This window comes from Bos taurus, chromosome 28 (assembly GCF_002263795.3).
Source record: "Bos taurus isolate L1 Dominette 01449 registration number 42190680 breed Hereford chromosome 28, ARS-UCD2.0, whole genome shotgun sequence".
NCBI lineage: Eukaryota > Metazoa > Chordata > Mammalia > Artiodactyla > Bovidae > Bos > Bos taurus.
In genome coordinates, this window is record NC_037355.1 from 28,582,623 (window position 1) to 28,602,370 (window position 19,748).

General features: G+C 38.0%; 1 protein-coding gene across 2 annotated transcripts in view; it reads right to left on the bottom strand.

Moving 5' to 3' along the window:
- Positions 1-19,748, bottom strand: part of MICU1 (mitochondrial calcium uptake 1) — a 216,100-nt gene that overhangs the window by 179,753 nt on the left and 16,599 nt on the right.

Here is a 19,748-nt window from a genome sequence, read left to right on the forward strand (position 1 = left end):
TTATTCCTAGCAAATGGCAGTGACAGTGATGATGATGATAATAACAGTATTAAAGCCAATAAACACTAGATATTTAATGGTAGACAATATTCTAAACACTTGACAATACCATGTATTATCCCATTAAATCCTCAGAACAATCAAATGAGACAAATACTATGACCCATAAACCTGATATATCAGTCAAGGTACAATTAGAAGAAACCACATGGTAATTTGAACAGGAAAAGTTTAATATAAAGCATTATTAATTACAATAGGCAAAGAAGTACTAAGGGGTAGAGACTTAAGATATAGGGAGCAGTCACTACTTACAGGGCTATTTCAGAGCAACAAAAAAGGAATGTATCTGTAAAGGGGCCACTCCCAACTGGGCTGAGATCAGACACTGTGGTGAGGATGCAGCTATGGACGCCTGAGAGATTTGCTAAAATGCTATACCAAAAGAACTCACCGTAAAGCCATCCACAGGTGACTGAAGGAGAAACGGGCATTTCTTCTAGATTACATGACTTTTTGTAGTGGCAATTCATTTAAATCACAAAAAGTAACCATGCTTCTCCTTTTTGATTTTCTCAAAGCATAGTTTACTTCTTCCTGATTTAAATTATCTTGTACTTTGTACATATACTCACATAGTCATATATTTGTAACATACATAAGTTTGCCCCACCTTCAACATACTTGGTTCTGAGTTTCCTTTAAGGTCAAAATTATTCTTCACCTTTCTGAAAACAGTCTAACACAGTGGTTTTTACATTATAACTGCTTAAAATATTTAACAATTTTACTTTAATATGAAAAATGTCAAGTTACAAATTACACAGGTACTGGCTCTGTGCATTAAGTGTGTTTCTCGGCCCCAATATACTATGTCTTTTGTTGTCTGGGTCCAAGTCAAGTTAAGACTATTTCGCTGTCTCCCTTAGCTGCTTACTGACTCTTCTCTGAGATCAATACTTATAATCTCAAGTGTATCTTTCTCCTAGCCTCCTTCATTCAACCTAGCTCCAACATCAAAGTTGGAGCTAAATCTTGCCCTTACAGATAAAGTGGGGAATAATTAGTTCTTTCTATGTCATATAACCTAAGCTTCAGCAACACAATTCTTATATCCCTTCCTATCCTAGAAGTCACCTCATTTTATTGCATATAATCTAGCAAATTCCAGCACCAAGAAGATTGTCCTTTTGTTTTCTTCCTGTCAGTCAACTTCCAATTCATTTTTTAATTAACATTTTCCAAACCCACAAGTGCATTCACACACAGCATTGCTTTTATCTATAACAAAAACAAGCATAACTAAAATACTCATATCTGGTGAAAACATTATTCCTCACTGACAACAGAAAGAAAAGGGCACTTGAAAGTCTTCAATGTGAAAGACAAATAACAACCAATTCAAAAGCTGGACCAGGGATTTCCCTGGCAGTCCGGTGGTTAAGATTCTGTGCTCTCACTTCTGAAGGCCTGGGTTCAATCTCTGATTGGGGAACTAAGGTCATGCAAGCTGTGTAGCATGGCCAAAAAAAAATCGAACTGCATAGGAGATGTGGAAGACAAACAGGAAAAAAACTAAAATAATAACAACAACATTAAGTAATATAGAAGGTAAAATGGGATAGGAATCCAATGACTCACGATCTAGTCTCAACTCTACTGCTAAACAGCTGTGCACAAAGTAAGCTCATCTCTCCTCCCCAGAGAAGAGTTTCATCTACTGATGAGACAACTGCCTCCAGGAGTTTTAGGGTTTGTTTTCTCTCTTTCATATTCTTATACCACTGGTGAAAAAAGATAAAGCAAAATTTAATCTATTTCAGTTAGGGGGAGAGACTAAAACAGTATATACATGGTTCAAAACTTACTAGCCTTGAGAACCCATTTCTGTATGGTATGGCTTCGGAGGATTTTAAACTTTGGAGGTCCTGAGTTATAGGAACATTCCACTTATATTGGGCATTGTAATTCAGTTGTTACTGTCTACATCTCATTTCACCACTGATTTTAATCTCATTCCCCAAAGTACACATGAAAATATATATCTATTCATCTTCTCTAGTGTAATTTCCAAAGATGTCAAGTAAACTGAGGGAAAAAATTATCTCACTGAGCACAGACTATTATAATTTAATTCCCAGCTTCGTACTGAAGAAATGGTGTAACTAGTTGAATGTGCTAATTTTTGATGAGAAAACATTTAAACAGATTTAAGGAGATCCACTTTCCAACTGAGTCTGGAAAACTGAATAGGCCAATCGGCAGCAGTTATGTAGTAATGAAAATTAACATGTACACTTATGACATGGATTAAATAAAATCAAAACCAGTGTATTTTTCTCTTCCCTAAGAGTCCCCATCCTTCTCCTAAAAAAATCATGCCTCTAAAAAATAGCTTTTATGTGAACTGAAAAAAGATGAAGAGGTATTTCTAATCAAGAAATGTCAGGGGAAGCAAGTAAAAGACAATTCTGTTACGAAGAAAAGCATTATCCATGCAACAAGAAACAGAACAAGTTAGTTAAAAACAAACAAATAAAAACCTGTAACAGTATAACATTACTGTGTTTCCATATCTATTATTGTTAAACTATTATGCTTAAGGTATCGCTTTTGGTAAATTTCAAAGGGGCACAGAACCAGAAAACCACTTAATTAAACATCCCTATTTTACAGGTGAAGGAACAAAGATCCAGATAAGTTATGCAGTTTACTCATAGCTAATTAGTACAAAAACCTACAGTAGATCCTAAAATTCTCGATTCCAAATAAACAACCCAAGGAAGGGGAATCACTTTAACTGTTTGCAGCAAAAAATATAACAGCCACACTTCAAAAGGAGATCAAGTGTCCAACCATAGAAAGATAAACAATTTTATAACAGACTACAATGTAATACAAATATTAAAATTATAACCCTTGCTGCTGCTGCTGCTAAGTTGCTTCAGTCATGTCTGGCTCTGTGCGACCCCATAGACAGCAGCCCACCAGGCTCCGCCATCCCTGGGATTCTCCAGGCAAGAACACTGGAGTGGGTTGCCATTTCCTTCTCCAATGCATGAAAGTGAAAAGTGAAAGTGAAGTCGCTCAGTCGTGTCCGACTCTTCGTGACCCCATGGACCGCAGCCTACCAGGCTCCTCCGTCCATGGGATTTTCCAGGCAAGAGTACTGGAGTGGGGTGCCATTGCCTTCTCCTTAATTAACTGTTCGCAGCAAAATAAATATAAGAGCCACACTTCAAAAGGAGATCAGAACCTAACAGAAGCAGAAGATATTAAGAAGAGCCGGCAAGAATACACAGAAGAACTGCACAAAAAAGATCTTCATGACCCAGATAATCATGATGGTGTGATCACTGACCTAGAGCCAGACATCCTGGAATGTGAAGTCAAGTGGGCCTTAGAAAGCATCACTACGAACAAAGCTAGTGGAGGTGATGGAATTCCAGTTGAGCTATTCCAAATCCTGAAAGATGATGCTGTGAAAGTGCTGCACTCAATATGCCAGCAAATTTGCAAAACTCAGCAGTGGCCACAAGACAGGAAAAGGTCAGTTTTCATTTCAATCCCAAAGAAAGGCAATGCCAAAGAATGCTCAAACTACCGCACAATTGCACTCATCTCACACGCTAGTAAAGTAATGCTCAAAATTCTCCAAGCCAGGCTTCAGCAATATGTGAATCATGAACTTCCTGATGTTCAAGCTGGTTTTAGAAAAGGCAGAGGAACCAGAGATCAAATTGCCAACATCTGCTGGATCATGGAAAAAGCAAAAGAGTTCCAGAAAAACATCTATTTCTGCTTTATTGACTATGCCAAAGCCTTTGACTGTGTGGATCACAATAAACTGTGGAAAATTCTGAAAGAGATGGGAATACCAGAACACCTGATCTCCCTTTTGAGAAATTTGTATGCAGGTCAGGAAGCAACAGTTAGAATTGGACATGGAACAACAGACTGGTTCCAAATAGGAAAAGGAGTTCGTCAAGGCTGTATATTGTCACCCTGTTTATTTAACTTATATGCAGAGTACATCATGAGAAACGCTGGACTGGAAGAAACACAAACTGGAATCAAGATTGCCAGGAGAAATATCAATAACCTCAGATATACAGATGACACCACTCTTATGGCAAAGTGTGAGGAAAGTGAAGAGGAACTCAAAAGCCTCTTGATGAAAGTGAAAGAGGAGAGTGAAAAAGTTGGCTTAAAGCTCAACATTCAGAAAACGAAGATCACGGCATCCGGTCCCACCACTTCATGGGAAGTAGATGGGGAAACAGTGTTAGACTTTATTTTTCTCGGCTCCAAAATCACTACAGATGGTGACTGCAGCCATGAAATTAAAAGACGCTTACTCCTTGGAAGGAAAGTTATGACCAACCTAGATAGCCTATTCAAAAGCTGAGACATTACTTTGCCAACAAAGGTCCGTCTAGTCAAGGCTATGGTTTTTCCTGTGGTCATGTATGGATGTGAGAGTTGGACTGTGAAGAAGGTTGAGCGCTGAAGAATTGATGCTTTTGAACTGTGGTGTTGGAGAAGGCTCTTGAGAGTCCCTTGGACTGCAAGGAGATCCAACCAGTCCATTCTGAAGGAGATCAGCCCTGGGATTTCTTTGGAAGGAATGGTGCTAAAGCTGAAACTCCAGTACTTTGGCCACCTCATGCGAAGAGTTGACTCATTGGAAAAGACTCTGATGCTGGGAGGGATTGGGGGCTGGAGGAGAAGGGGACGACAGAGGATGAGATGGTTGGATGGCATCACTGACTCGATGGACGTGAGTCTCAGTGAACTCAGGGAGTTGGTGATGGACAGGGAGGCCTGTTGTTCTGAGATTCATGGGGTCGCAAAGAGTCGGACACGACTGAGCAACTGATCTGATCTGATCTGATGGAGGGCAATTTGGTAATATCCATCAAAATCACCCAAATAAGTTGCATACAATGACGTAGCAATTACACTTCTGATTTAATACACTACTGATACACTTGCACACCTCTGAAATTACACATATAGACAGTTATTCATTGCATCATAAGTATAACAAACCCGCCTCTTTGCGACCTCATGGACTATAGCCTGCCAGGCTCCTCTGTCCATGTAACTCCCCAGGCAAGAATACTGGAGTGGGGAACCACTTCCTTCTCCAGGGGATCTTTTCAACCCAGGGATTGAACCTGTGTCTCCTACATTAAAAGCAGATTCTTTACCATCTGAGCCACCAGAGAAGCCCATGAAACAAACAGCAGAAGACTAAAAATCACCCCAAAGAGAATCAAGAGAGAACTGCTTAAACTATGATAATACACACAAGGCAATAACACATAGAGATTAAAAGAAAAAGAAAAAACTATGTATATATTTGTAAAGATTTTCAAAACATACTGTTGTCTTACTAAAGCAAGGTGTGGGATAGCATATGTAGTACACTACCCTTCATGTAAAAAGAGGGGAAAGAAGAATGCATATTTGTATATTCTTATTAAGCAACTCTGGAAGGACACACCAATAGTGTGTGTCCTATACCAATACGAATAAAAGTAAGTAATACCAACAGTGCTGTCAGGGTTGGGAAATGGGTAAGATATCAGACAGAGATTTTTATGACATAGCATTTCATGTTTAAAACTATGCTCCAGACTTTATCCTGAGGCTGACTTAAAATATCTGCTTACACTCTATGTTATGCTCCTGGTATTTATGACCTCTGACAACTGCACATGTAAAGAACAACTGCACATTTAAAGAACAACTGCTTGGCTCTTGCACTCCAGACACTGGCCTACATAAACCTCTTTTGTACTATTTCTGTTTGTTACTCAGCACTACTGTTTAAAAGCAATATCTGATAATACTAAGGCCAAGATGTATTTCTAAGATTTATCTATACCTGTGGCGGATTCATGTTGATGTATGGCAAAACAAATACAATATTGTAAAGTAATTAACCTCCAATTAAAATAAATAAATTTATATTAAAAAATATCTATATTTGGCAATCAATAAAACTCAGACCTCAACTAAAACCTCAGCTTTCAAAGTGTTTAGTTTACATGAACTAAGATTCTGAGAAAACAAGGACTAAGTGTTCTTTATATCTGTATTTCTAGACTTTAATACAGTATCTAATATTTAATACAGTATCTGTCACAGCTAGTTTATACAGGTCATGGTCCAGCGAACTCCATGAACCTGGAAATACAGCTGCTCTCTGAGAACTACATTGTAAAATCAGCAATATCTCGAGTACTCACAACTTCATAGTCATCTGAATGGCAGCTGTATACTAACCACAGAATTGGATTCAGTAGGCCATCAGAGCCTTAATCATTAAGTATCTTAATTATACACTTAACTCTCCTTTATTCTATTTCTATGCTCACTTAAATTGAAGAAAGTCAGGAAAACCATTAGACCATTCAGATATGACCTAAATCAAATCCCTTACAATTATACAGTAGAAGTGACAAATAGATTCAAGGGCTTCGATTTGACAGACAGTGCCTGAAAAACTATGGACGGAGGTTCGTGACATTGTACAGGAGGCAGTGAACAAATCATCTCCAAGAAAAAGAAATACAAAAAGGCAAAATGATTCTTTGAGGAGGTCATAAATAACTATGAAAAGAAGAGAACCGAAAACCAGAGAAAAGGAAAGATACACCCATTTGAATGCAGAGTTCCAAAGAACAGCAAGGAGATAAGAAAGCCTTTCTCGGTGATCAATGCAAAGAAATAGAGGAAAACAACAGAATGAAAAAGACTAGAGACCTCTTCAAGAAAATTAGATACACCAAGGGAACATTTCACGCAAAGATGGGCACAAAAAAGGACAGAAATGGTATGAACCTAACAGAAGCAAAAGACATTAAGAAGAGGTGGCAACAATACACAGAACTACACAAAAAAGATCTTCAAGACCCAGATAACCATGATGGTGTGATCACTCACCTAGAGCCAGACATCCTGCAATGAGAAGTCAAGTGGGCCTTAGGAAGCATCACTACAAACAAAGCTAGTGGAGGTGATGGAATTCCACTTGGCTATTTCAAATCCTAAAAGATAATGTTGTGAAAGTGCTACACTCAATATGCCAGCAAATGTGGAAAACTCAGCAGTGGCCACAGGATGGGAAACGGTCAGTTTTCATTATAATCCCAAAGAAAGGCAATGCCAAAGAATGCTCAAACTACTACACAATTGCACTCATCTCACATGCTAGCAAAGTAACGCTCAAAATTCTCCAAGCCAGGCTTCAACAGTACGTGAACTGTGAACTTCCAGATGTTCAAGCCGGATTTAGAAAAGGCAGAGGAGCCAGAGATCAAATTACCAACATCCACTGGATCATCAAAAAAGCAAGAGAGTTCTAGAAAAACATCTATTTCTCCTTCACTGACTATGCTAAAGCCTTTGACTATGTGGATCACAACAAACTGAGGAAAATTATTCAAGAGATGGGAGTACCAGACAACTTGACCTGCCTCCTGAGAAATCCGTATGCAGGTAAGAAGCAACAGCTAGAACTGGACATGAGACTGGTTCCAAATTAGGAAAGGAGTACTCAAGGCTGTATATTGTAACCCTGCTTATTTATCTTATATGCAGAGCACATCATGAGAAGTGCTGGACTGGAGGAAGCACAAGCTGGAACCAAGATTGTCGAGAGAAATATCAATAACCTCAGATATGCAGATGACATCACCCTTCTGGCAGAAAGTGAAGAAGAATTAAAGAACCTCTTGATGAAAGTGAAGCGGATGACAGAGGATGAGATGGTTGGATGGCATCACCGACTCAATGGATATGAGTTTGAGTAAACTCCTGGAGCTGGTGATAGACAGGGAGGCCTGGCATGCTGCAGTCCATGGGGTCGCAGAGAGTCAGACACGACTGAGCAACTGAACTGAACCGAACCGGTGTTCACTTAGTAATTGTGATCATAATTCTGCTTCCTGTTTAGACTGCCTTTAAAGAGAGAGCATGTTGATCTGAAGATGGGTGTTTCTAGTTCTCATGGTAAATTAAACTGGCAATCTGCAAAGTGGTTTATAATTTTAATCTCCCATATTAGTCAGTATAATGAAGCTTCACCGAAGCAGATAAATTACATGGCAAATAATAAGATTCAGTTTGAGGCCTTGATCCATGGTGACATCTTGCCCCTCTGACTTGCCATTTCATTCAAACTTATACCCCAGAGAGAATTTCCCAGAAGTTTTGCATGGCCAGAGTCACTGAACCTAGGGAACCACATTTACTTTTCCTTCTGCCCAGGGTGTAACTGAATAAGTGGAAGGCAATAAATGAAGCATCTAAAGAAAGGGAAATGATGGGAATATTGTTTTGCTGGACATGATACAGATTGTTGTATGAAGTAAGCAAGACTACTTGCACTTTTTCTACAATAGTAATATAGGAATACGTTTTTGTTGAAAATGTTGTTGTAGAGAAATATATAAAGAAACTATGTATACATGCACATATATATATTCTTCACATCTTTTCCACTACGGTTTGTCACAGGATATTGAATATCCTGTTCCTGTGCTATATAGTAGGACCTTGCTGTTTATCCATCCTATATATAAAAATTTGCATCTGTTAACCTTAAACTCCCATCCTCCCCTTCTCTAACCCCATTTTTAACTTTGATACTGACAAATTATCCTTCAACACTGACACTTCAATTTACATACCCACCAGCAGTGTATGAGGGTATTCCTTCTCCTGTATTTTCTAGTCTCAATCTTTCCATTTATATTAATATGATAGGTAAAAAATCTAATTTAATTCATATATACACTATAGGTATATAGGACTATAGGTAAATAGGACGATAAAGCAAGCTGAGTGCCGAAGAATTGATGCTTTTGAACTGTGGTTTTGGAGAAGACTCTTGAGAGTCCCTTGAACTGCAAGGAGATCAAACCAGTCAATCCTAAAGGAAATTAGTCCTGAATATTCATTGAAAGGACTGATGCTGAAGCTGAAGCACCAATACTTTGGCCACCTGATGCAAAGAACTGACTCACTGGAAAAGACCCTAATATTGGGAAAGGTTGAAGGCGGGAGGAGACGTGGACGACAGAGGATGAGATGGTTGGATGGCATCACTGACTCGATGGACATGAGTCTGAGTAAGCTCCAGGAGTTGGTGATGGACAGGGAGGCCTGGCGTGCTGTAGTCCATGGGGTCACAAACAGTCGGACGTGTCCCGAGTGACTGAACTGAACTGATACCCTATAGTTAATGAGTTTGACAGTATTTGTTTATTTTTCAAGAGTTCATTGTTGGTTTTCTGAGGACCATTAGAATATTAAACTGCATTTATTTTCTTTTGTTCCATATTCCCAATCTACATGCTTTATCTTTCCTTACTTGCAAAAAGGGGCATTTGTTTCATCTAGGTTTTTTTTTTAGGTATAAAATAATATATTTAGGTTAGATGTAATATTAATCCTTTCATTCAATGTTATTTTTAAGTAGAATGTTATTTTTATTAAACAACAACAAAAGGTTATAACTTCCTTAATCTGAACCATTTCAATACTTTTCTAATTCAATCCAACTGAGCTCCACCAGAGCTGCCTGGGAAGATTTGTTCTACCTAATGTTATGATTTCTAATGACTGGTTACACTTTCAAAATACTTGAATTGATTAGTCATTCATCACATTACTGAAAAGAAAAGATGACTTAATCTAAACAGCAATGAAGTTCTCATAAATACCCCTCAAGTGTTTCATCTTCACACTAGCTAAAATTTACACTTCACATATACTAAAAATTACAGTGCACTCAATTCAACTGCAGTACAGGGACAGCTACTTCAGTGTTTCACAACACAGATGGATACAATTTTTAAAATTTATTTTACTAAAGCTACAACCTAGAACACTCATTAAATACACACTAGGCAGTAGTACAAACATCAACAAGTATATTGATTTCACTGATATTTGTAACACTTATTCTTTGCCTAGGGTGTGTGTGTTATCCCCAAAGTACATGCAATCTATGAAAGCAACAGTTGCCATGAATACAGGAGAATAAACAATAGGGAAAAAACGAGCATTGCTATTGCTATATTTAAGATTCACTGACTTCTGAGAGCAGATTTAAGCAGATTTCAGGTTGCCGGTGAAAATATTCCTTGGGCAAACTTTAAGAATTACTGTAATTAATATTTTCATAATTGATTTCATATCCATAGTTTATATGCCCATAGAGTTCACTATATGACCATCACTTCATGGCAAATAGATGGGGAAACAGTGGCTGACTTTATTTTTGGGGGCTCCAAAATCACTGCAGATGGTGACTGCAGCCATGAAATTAAAAGACGCTTACTCCTTGGAAGGAAAGTTATGACCAACCTAGACAGCATATTAAAAAACAGAGACATTACTTTGCCAACAAAGGTCTGTCTAGTCAAGGCTATGGTTTTTCCAGTGGTCATGTATGGATGTAAGATTTGAACTATAAAGAAAGCTGAGTGCTGAAGAATTGATGCTTTTGAACTGTGGTGTTGGAGAAGACTCTTGAGAGTCCCTTGGACTGCAGGGAGATCCAACCAGTCCATCCTAAAGGAGATCAGATCAGTCCTGGGTGTTCATTGGAAGGACTGATGTTGAAGCTGCAACTCCAATACTTTGGCCACCTGATGTGAAGAGCTGACTCATTGGAAAAGACCCTGATGCTGGGAAAGATTGAGGGCAGGAGAAGGGGAAGACAGAGGATGAAATGGCTGGATGGCATCATCGACTCAATGGACATGGGTCTGGGTGGACTGTGGGAGTTGGTGATGGACAGGGAGGCCTGGAGTGCTGCAGTTCACGGGGTCGCAAAGAGTCAGACACAACCGAGCGACTGAACTGAACTGAACTGAGAGTTCACTAATCTGGGCTTATGTGTCTTCATGAAAGCAGAAACAAAGGACTGCAACTAATACAATATATAAAGCCTAATATAATACTTTGGGCTTAGACACATTCAAATGTTTATTGACTTAAATAGAAATACAGTGTTTTGAATAATGCCAAATACTTATAAAAATACTGACTTAATAGGCTATTGGACTGAAAGTGAGAAGAATCAAGTTTCTAGCTTGGTTGTTTCTAAATGCCTTAACATGACAAACTATTTCTGTACTACTCCTCTGACCAGCATTTCTTTAGACCCGAATGAAATCCCACCTCATCCAAGTGGGATTTATTTACATAACTTACAAAAGTTGTGTAAAATACTCATTGCTACTCTCGATCCCTTCCTCTGAATTCCTATATAATTAACAGTTTGTACCACTATTATAGTGCCTTGTTTATTAAATCATTTTAATGTATGCCTGCAAACTTGCCAAAGAGACTACAAATCTAAAGATATGAAGCATCTTTTAGCTTCTAAGTATCCCAAGTGCCAGTTAATGGATCTGAAGTTATTACTAACAGTAATAACAGTGTTAATGTTCAATTACACTTGAGTACATACAGAAAACTTAGGGTCTCTTTCTACCTCTACTACTACCCTGCTGTGTGACCAGTAAAAGCCTTATCCTGTCTAATAATGCAGGGAGATGCACAGCACAGGTGGTTATTTCTAAGCCCTTTCTGGCTTTAAGAGTTTTTTCAGAAAAACAAAATGTAAAGGTATTTTGTACTGTTTGGAAGAAGAAAGTCATCCTGATTGGCTATTAATGACATAACAAACTACATTAGCCTCATTGGCTTAAGAAAATTTCATATAATCTAAAATGTCCAGTTGCCATTATTTCATTTAAGTCTTTAGTTATTTATTGAACAAGGTACTGTGAAGGCACTGCAGGAGACACAAAGATGAGTGAGACATAGTGTGCCTACAATAACTTATAACTTGGTAGTGAACCTAAAACAACTATTCAAATAACCATAATGCAAAACAGGGAAAAAGGTGTTACTACAACATAGAAACAGATTCAAAGAAAGAAAAAATTACACTAGGTGGAAAAGCAGAAAGGGCTCAAGAAAGAATTCAAGGAAGATTTACTGAGAGTGGGAAAAAGCTAAGCATTCCTTACAAAAGATCTTGGCTGAATACACTGTCTTAGAAGCCTTTGTCATTTTATCTGAGGAATGGGATAAGCTACCAGAAATATAATCTTTGCTGTACAACTATGACACTTCTAAAAATGCAGTAAAATGTCAGATTTTAATTATGCCAAATAATTTTTTAAAACATCGGCATACATTTCCTTTAGATGAAATGAATCAGACTGAAAGTTCCGCAATGAAGACACCAGGATGACTGCCAAAACACAGTAGAGATTAACATTCATGTCTAGAAAAGATGCATTTTCATACCTCAAAGTGACATTACTGACAGTATAAATAAGGAAACCTCACACTTCAGTTCATTCTGTTCTGAGAAGTGAGTATTTTTCAACAGCAGAGAGAGAACTATTTTAATGATGTTGGTAATGTAAAGTTAATTTAAGTCATAGAAGTCACTAATAGTAAAAAAAAAAACAAAACAACTATGCACAAGAATCATGTCACAGAAATGTTAGGTTTTACACAGAACTTTTGTTATATGCCTGCTACAGAAAAACAAGTCAATATCTCATAGTATGCAACTCTCTGAAACTCTGTGAAACATTCCTTCAATCATCTAAGAATCTCCAAAGTTCACTTTCTCAAAACACACACACATACCTGCCCTACACACACACACACCTGCACTGCACACACACACACACACACACACACAGTTTTTATTACTGCAATTATAAAATCTGAAACTCACATCTGGTGAGGGAGGGAAGAAGAAATGAGTAGCAATTTCCCTTCCTTGAACAACTGCACAAAAGAACAAAGGAAGTCTATTTAAAACAAAAAAGCACCACCCAGGAAACAACACAAATAATCGTAATCAATATAAATTTTCTAAAACCACTAGTGTGTGCTAATGTATTGAGATGAATAAGCTTCTTCCAATACTTAGAATTTCCATAAAAGAATGTCTCCCACTTTTGATTCAAGTCTTGGAAATTAGGTACATATAGAGTTATAATGGTAAACAAATAGTTTTAATGAACTGAAGAACCATTACAGAAAACTATCGAATGAAAAAAAAATCACTTATCAGTAAGGAAAGCAAGCACTGCTCTAAAGAAATTAGTGTCAAGAAAGTACTGACTTGTACAAGCAAAGGCCAGGGTCTGTAGAAGTGAAGAGGAACAGAAGTAGTCTAGAAGATGCACTGTGAAGAACCATTTTTAACTCTCCACCTCCTCTAAACACCTTTGGTTTATCCAAAATTAAGATACATTTCAATTTCAAGCCCTAAGTCTCAAAATTTTTATGGTGACTTAGCTATATTTTTGGCAACACCAGCAGTCACAAAATCCTCCTATATAACAAAAAATGTCACTTAAAATATTTCTGTTTAAACAATTCTTATTATAGGATAATCCAATAATGTGCTGTTAACCAATATTTGATTATTCACTTGGAATTTTCTGTCAACTCTCAGAATATAAAATGTAATCTTTATCAACAAACCAAAGTATAAAGTGTTAGGTTAAGGTTTGCATATATACGATTTTAAGATAACAAACAGAGGAGTTGCTGAAGTCATTAGAGAATACCTACATTTCTATCTCCCAATATTTTCCCCAAAAGCAATGGAGAACAACAAGAAGGGGAAAACAGTCACATGAAAACCATGAAAAATATGCATAAGGGCAGAGGGTATATGGGAAATCTCTGTACCTTCTTCTGGATTTTGCTTTAAACATAAAAGAGCTCTTAAAAAAAAAAGTAAACTCTTTTTAAAAAATTCATGTGGAATCTCAAGGGACCCCAAATAGCCTAAACAATCTTGGAAAACAAGATGAACAAAGTTGGTGAACCCTTACTTCCTGATTTCAAAACCTACTACAAAGCTATAGCTATCAAAACAGTATGATATGGCATAAAGACAGACATAAATGGCATAAAATAGCCCAATAATAAACCTTCACATATATGGTCAACTGATTTTTTAGCAAGGGTACCAAGACATTCAACAAAGAGAGGACCTCTTTTCAACAGTGTGGAAAAACTACATGTCCACATGCCAAAGAATGAAGATGAACTCTTAGCTTACACCACATGCAGAAATTAAAATTCACCATACATTTAAGCATAAGAGCTAAAGCTGTAAAACCCTTAGAAGAAAACACAGGGAAAACACCTTTATAATACTGAGTTTGGCAACGGCTTCTTGGATTGAACATCAAAAGCACAGGTAACAAAAGAAAAAATATATTGATTTCATCAAAATAAAAACTTTTGTGCATGAAATTAGAATACCAAGAGAATGAAAACACAACCCACACAGAGGGAAAAAATATTTTCAAATAAGGATTAATATCCAGAATGCATAAAGAACTCCTACATCTGAACAACAAATTAAGAGTTCAGTTCAGTTCAGTCGCTCAGTCGCATCCAACTCTTTGCAACCCTATGAATTGCAGCACGACAGGCCTCCCTGTCCATCACCAACTCCCGGACTTCACTCAAACTCACGTCCATCGAGTCGGTGATGCCATCCAGCCATCTCATCCTCTGTCATCCCCTTCTCCTCCTGCCCCCAATCCCTCCCAGCATCACAGTCTTTTCCAATGAGTCAACTCTTCGCATGAGGTGACCAAAGTATTGGAGTTTCAGCTTCAGCATCATTCCTTCCAAAGAACACCCAGGGCTGATCTCCTTTAGAATGGACTGGTTGGATCTCCTTGCAGTCCAAGGGACTCTCAAGAGCCTTCTCCAACACCACAGTTCAAAAGCATCAATTCTTCAGCACTCAGCTTTCTTCACAGTCCAACTCTCACATCCGGAATGCTCAAAATTCTCCAAGCCAGGCTTCAACAACTGGTGAACCGTGAACTTCTAGATGTTCAAGCTGGTTTTAGAAAAGGCAGAGGAACCAGAGATCAAATTGCCAGCATCTGCTGGATTACTGAAAAAGCAAGAGAGTTCCAGAAAAACATGGATTTCTGCTTTATTGACTATGCCAAAGCCTTTGACTGTGTGGATCACAATCAACTGTGGAAAATTCTGAAAGAGATGGGAATACCAGACCACCTGACCTGCCTCTTGAGAAACCTATACGCATGTCAGGAGGCAACAGTTAGAACTGAACATGGAACAACAGACTGGTTCCAAATAGGAAAAGGAGTATGTCAAGGCTGTATATTGTCACCCTGCTTATTTAACTTCTATGCAGAGTACATCATGAGAAACGCTGGGCTGGAAGAAGCACAAACTGGAATCAAGATTGCCTGGAGAAATATCAATAACCTCAGATATGCAGATGACACTACCCTTATGGCAGAAAGTGAAGATGAACTAAAAAGCCTCTTGATGAAAGTGAAAGAGGAGAGTGAAAAAGGTGGCTTAAAGCTCAACATTCAGAAAACGAAGATCATGGCATCTGGTCCCATCACTTCATGGGAAATAGATGGGGAAACATTGTCGGACTTTATTTTGGGGGGCTCCAAAATCACTGCAGATGGTGACTGCAGCCATGAAATTAAAAAAAATAAGAGTAATCCAACTCAAAAATGGGCAAAGAACTTGAACAGACATTTTTCCAAAGAAGACACACAGATGGCCAATAAGTACATGAAAAGATGCTCAACATCACTAGTCATTAGGAAAATGTAAATCAACACCACAATGATATACTATTTCACACCTATTAGGATGGCTATTGTCAAATTTAAAAATGTATTTCTCAGACCTTTAAGATTTTTAAGCTAGAACTGACATATGTAATGTACTAGGATGATAACAATACATCACAGGAATAATATCTTTATCATATATAGTCTTAATGCTTCTAACTGTTAATTTCTAAAACAGCTTAAAATATTACTTTGAACCAAAAATTTAAAGTTGAAAAAAAAAAGCTATGTTCAATGTCCTGCAACACAATATATTAGACTCGAATAACACAACTACACATTATTACCTTACAAAAAGGATTGTGCAGGATAAGAAAAAACACATCAGAAGGAATATTTTAAAAACCAGTATAGATATAAAATATTTTTATCAACATGATCAACAACTTAATGTAACGAACACAGAATACTGAACAGTTGCATATTACACATTAATTTCAAATACACACAAATATTATAGAAATTAACCACATGAAGTAACATCTGAGTTTTACATTTAAAAGTCAAGTGACAGTGGAAGTGGAAAGTTACAGATGAAGGATTGACCAAATGTTGATAAATAACGAAGCTGAGTAATGGATGCATAGGGGTTCTGTATATTAAGACGATTTTCAAAATTCTGTATAGATTTCAAAGTTTTCATAACAAAGTGTTTAAAACTTGCTTATAGAAGTTCTGGCTCCAGTTAATATGAAGTGGGCACACTCACTCCTTCCTGTCTCCCACTGAACACAGCTAAAAGCCCTGAAGGAGTATTTACCTGAGGACTCTGAACAGTAAATGCTAGCAGGCAGAATGGAAAAGGAAATAGATCCTAAGGTAGTGTTGAAATGGCAATGAGTTTTCCAATTCTTCCCTCTGGTCTCTCCATGCAAGAATTCCAACTTAGCCTGACACCAAGCACGTGCACTGGATGCAGACAGAAAGGTCTCCAAGAGCCATTTATTTCTGGTTTGATGAGCAGGAAAAGGAACTTCTCTGAGTAAGAAAGAGTGGGAGAAATCCCCTGGGTTTGTGTGTGTGTGTGTGTTTGTCTTTGTTTGTTTTCTCCCACTCAAGCAACAAACCATTCCTACCGTAGTGCCGAGGAACCAGCAGTTGGTAAGTCATCTAAAACCAGAAAAAAGGAAAAAAAAATTCTAACCCAAGGAACTGTGCCCCAGGAGCTCTCGGGCATCTCTTCTACTTTTCTATCCTCTGGTCACTAGACCCAGGAGGCTCATATACTTGAATTATGTGACAGGGTAGGGAAAGGAAAATTCTAGGCTTGAATTAAAAGAAAAGCGGTCCTTGGGAGCAAGTGAGTGTTGAGGATATCACAGAAAGGGGGCACTCAATAAAGTAAAACCATAGGTTCCGTATGACCTCCTGAGCTCACCTCCAAGGTACACGTTGATTTTATCTTAAGCAGCACAGCAAAGGATCTATGAACTAAGGTGCAAGGTAGATCACACTAAAGTTCAAGACTGGCCACTGTGCGGGGCACACAAGGGACAAATACAGATAGCACTGCAAAGGCCAGGAAAACTGATCTGACATTGCAGCTACAGCCCGTAAAAGGTGGGGTGGAATTTGCAGCCTGAACCTAACGAGGCCAACTGCTCACTAAAGGAAAACATCCAACATTCTTTACAGGATTTAAATAAGATCTGTAGTCAAAATATGATATTCTAGGAGAATTCTCTGCCCATAGACCTGCTCTAAAAAACTACATAAAGTTCTTTAAATAGAAAAAACTATATAATATTGGAGAGAAACCTGAAAATTCAGGAGTGAAGAAAAAAACAACAGAAATTGTCTTTCATCATTTCTGAAAAGTGTGCTGTAACTTTTACCTTTGTTCCTTTGTATGTAATATGTCATTTTCCCTCTGAGTTCTTGTTACTTGGTGCATATTAGCCTGGTAGCAACGGGTTTCCCGTTGTCCCAGGATAACTACAATTTTCAGCAGTTACCTTGTGCCACTGGATCTTGTGCACAGGGCTTTCTCAGTGACCCTGTCTCTTCTTCCTCAGATGTAGACTTCTCAAGATCTCAGCTTCTGACAGTTTCCTGCCCCTCTCCCAGGGGTTGAGATTTTTTTCTTTTCCTCTCCTCTAGACTTAATGGATTTTACCTATGTTCTGAGGTGAGATATAAAATAAGTCCAACAACATGAAGCTTTGCATGCTAAATTGCTTCAGTAGTGTCCAACTCTGTGTGACCCCAGTAACTGTAGCCTGCCAGGTTCCTTTATCCATGGGATTCTCCAGGCAAGAATACTGGAGTGGGTTGCCACGCCCTTCTCCAGGGGATCTTCCTGGCCCAGGGACTGAACCTGTGTCTCCTCCATCTCCTGCATTGGCAGGCAGGTTCTTTACCACTAGCGTCACTTGGGAAGATGTGGAGCAATAGGAACTTTCACACTTGATGTTCGAACTGTACATTGGCTTAATCACTTTAGAAAACTTTGACATTATCTTGATAAATAGAAAACATGAACACCTTTAACCCTGCAAATTTTTTTTTTTTTTTGCTCTGCTGAGTCTTCGTTGCGGTCTGTGGGCTTTCTTTAGTTGTGGCACTTTGAGCTTCTCTAGTTGCGGCACACAGGCATAGTTGCCCTGCGGCATGTGGGTTTTTAGTTCCCTGACCAGCACTTGAACCCATGTCCCCTGCACTGGAAGGCAGATTCTTAATCACTGGACAACCAGGAAGTTCCTAACCCTGAAACTGTACTGTAGAAAAGTTCAAACATATTTTGAGATACGAACAAAATGTTCACAGTAATGGTGTTTATAATAATCAAAACTAGCAACAACTCAAATGTTAATCAACAGTTAAAGGGATAATAAACATGTCCTAATTCCTAATGCAGATAAAAGAATAAACAGGGATTCATGTCATACTCATTTATGCGTACCTTAATTTTTTACACACTTTTACTTCAAAATAAAACATTTTTAAAAAGGAATTACTAAATTAACTTTGGAAAATTTACATCCCCCTCAAAATGCTTTACAAGTAACACAGGATAAGCCTCATAAATATAATGTTCATTGGAGAAGCATACCATAAAAGAATATAAATGGTTAGACTTCATCTATATAAAGTTCACAACCAGACAAAACTAAGTGTTTAAGGATACACATAATCATGATTATCATCAAAATTCTGGAGGATAATTTATCTCCTGAAGAGATAAAATTGTTTTAGCAAATTATGTTCAGAGACTGAGACTGTCTTTGCCAATAACTTATTTAACCCAGGTTCACTGCAGGAATTACATGATAATATGTCACAAGCCAACAGCATACAGGATAGTCTCTTTATAAGTAAATAAAGAAATAACATACTCCAAATCAGTGGTAGACTGCTGTGGATAGTTGATTCAAATGAATACACTATTTTTCCAGACAAAGAGGAGATGAAGAACTAAGTCCAAATTTAGCCGAGGGGAACCTTTTTATGAGTTGGTTTTCAGAAGAGTCAGCTTAGCCAACCAAGAGCTGCCAGTGCAAACTGAAATCCCTTGTTGCTAGAGCTGGATGTTAGTGGAAGGAAGGCACCAGTGTTGGCGGACGAGACGATCTCCTTCACAGGATGACTGCACAGTTTTCATCACTGCTGGCAAAGAGCAGCCTCGCTACAGCACGTCTTTGGAGAGCTATTTTAGATCAGTAAAGAGTAGCCTTGCCCAGATTGAACATTCTCAGTAAGTCCTCTCAAGTTCTTGGTATTTAAAGTTTAAATGTTCATTACGACATAGTCACTCCTCCATATGTTCACATCAACAAGCACTCAGCAGCACAAAAATTTTGATGCTATCATCTTGACACAGCCTCCTGGATGTAAACAAACACACCCTCAGATCAAAACAACTTCACTTAAGCCATAAACAAGTAAATGAAATCATAACAAGCCAACACACAACAGGCTGTGTGATCAAGGAAGGGCATATCGGGGACTTCTGGGGTGATGGAAATATTCTTTTGGCCTGAGTGATGCTATCTACATGATTCACTTTTTAAAATTATTATTTAAAGTGTACATATCTGT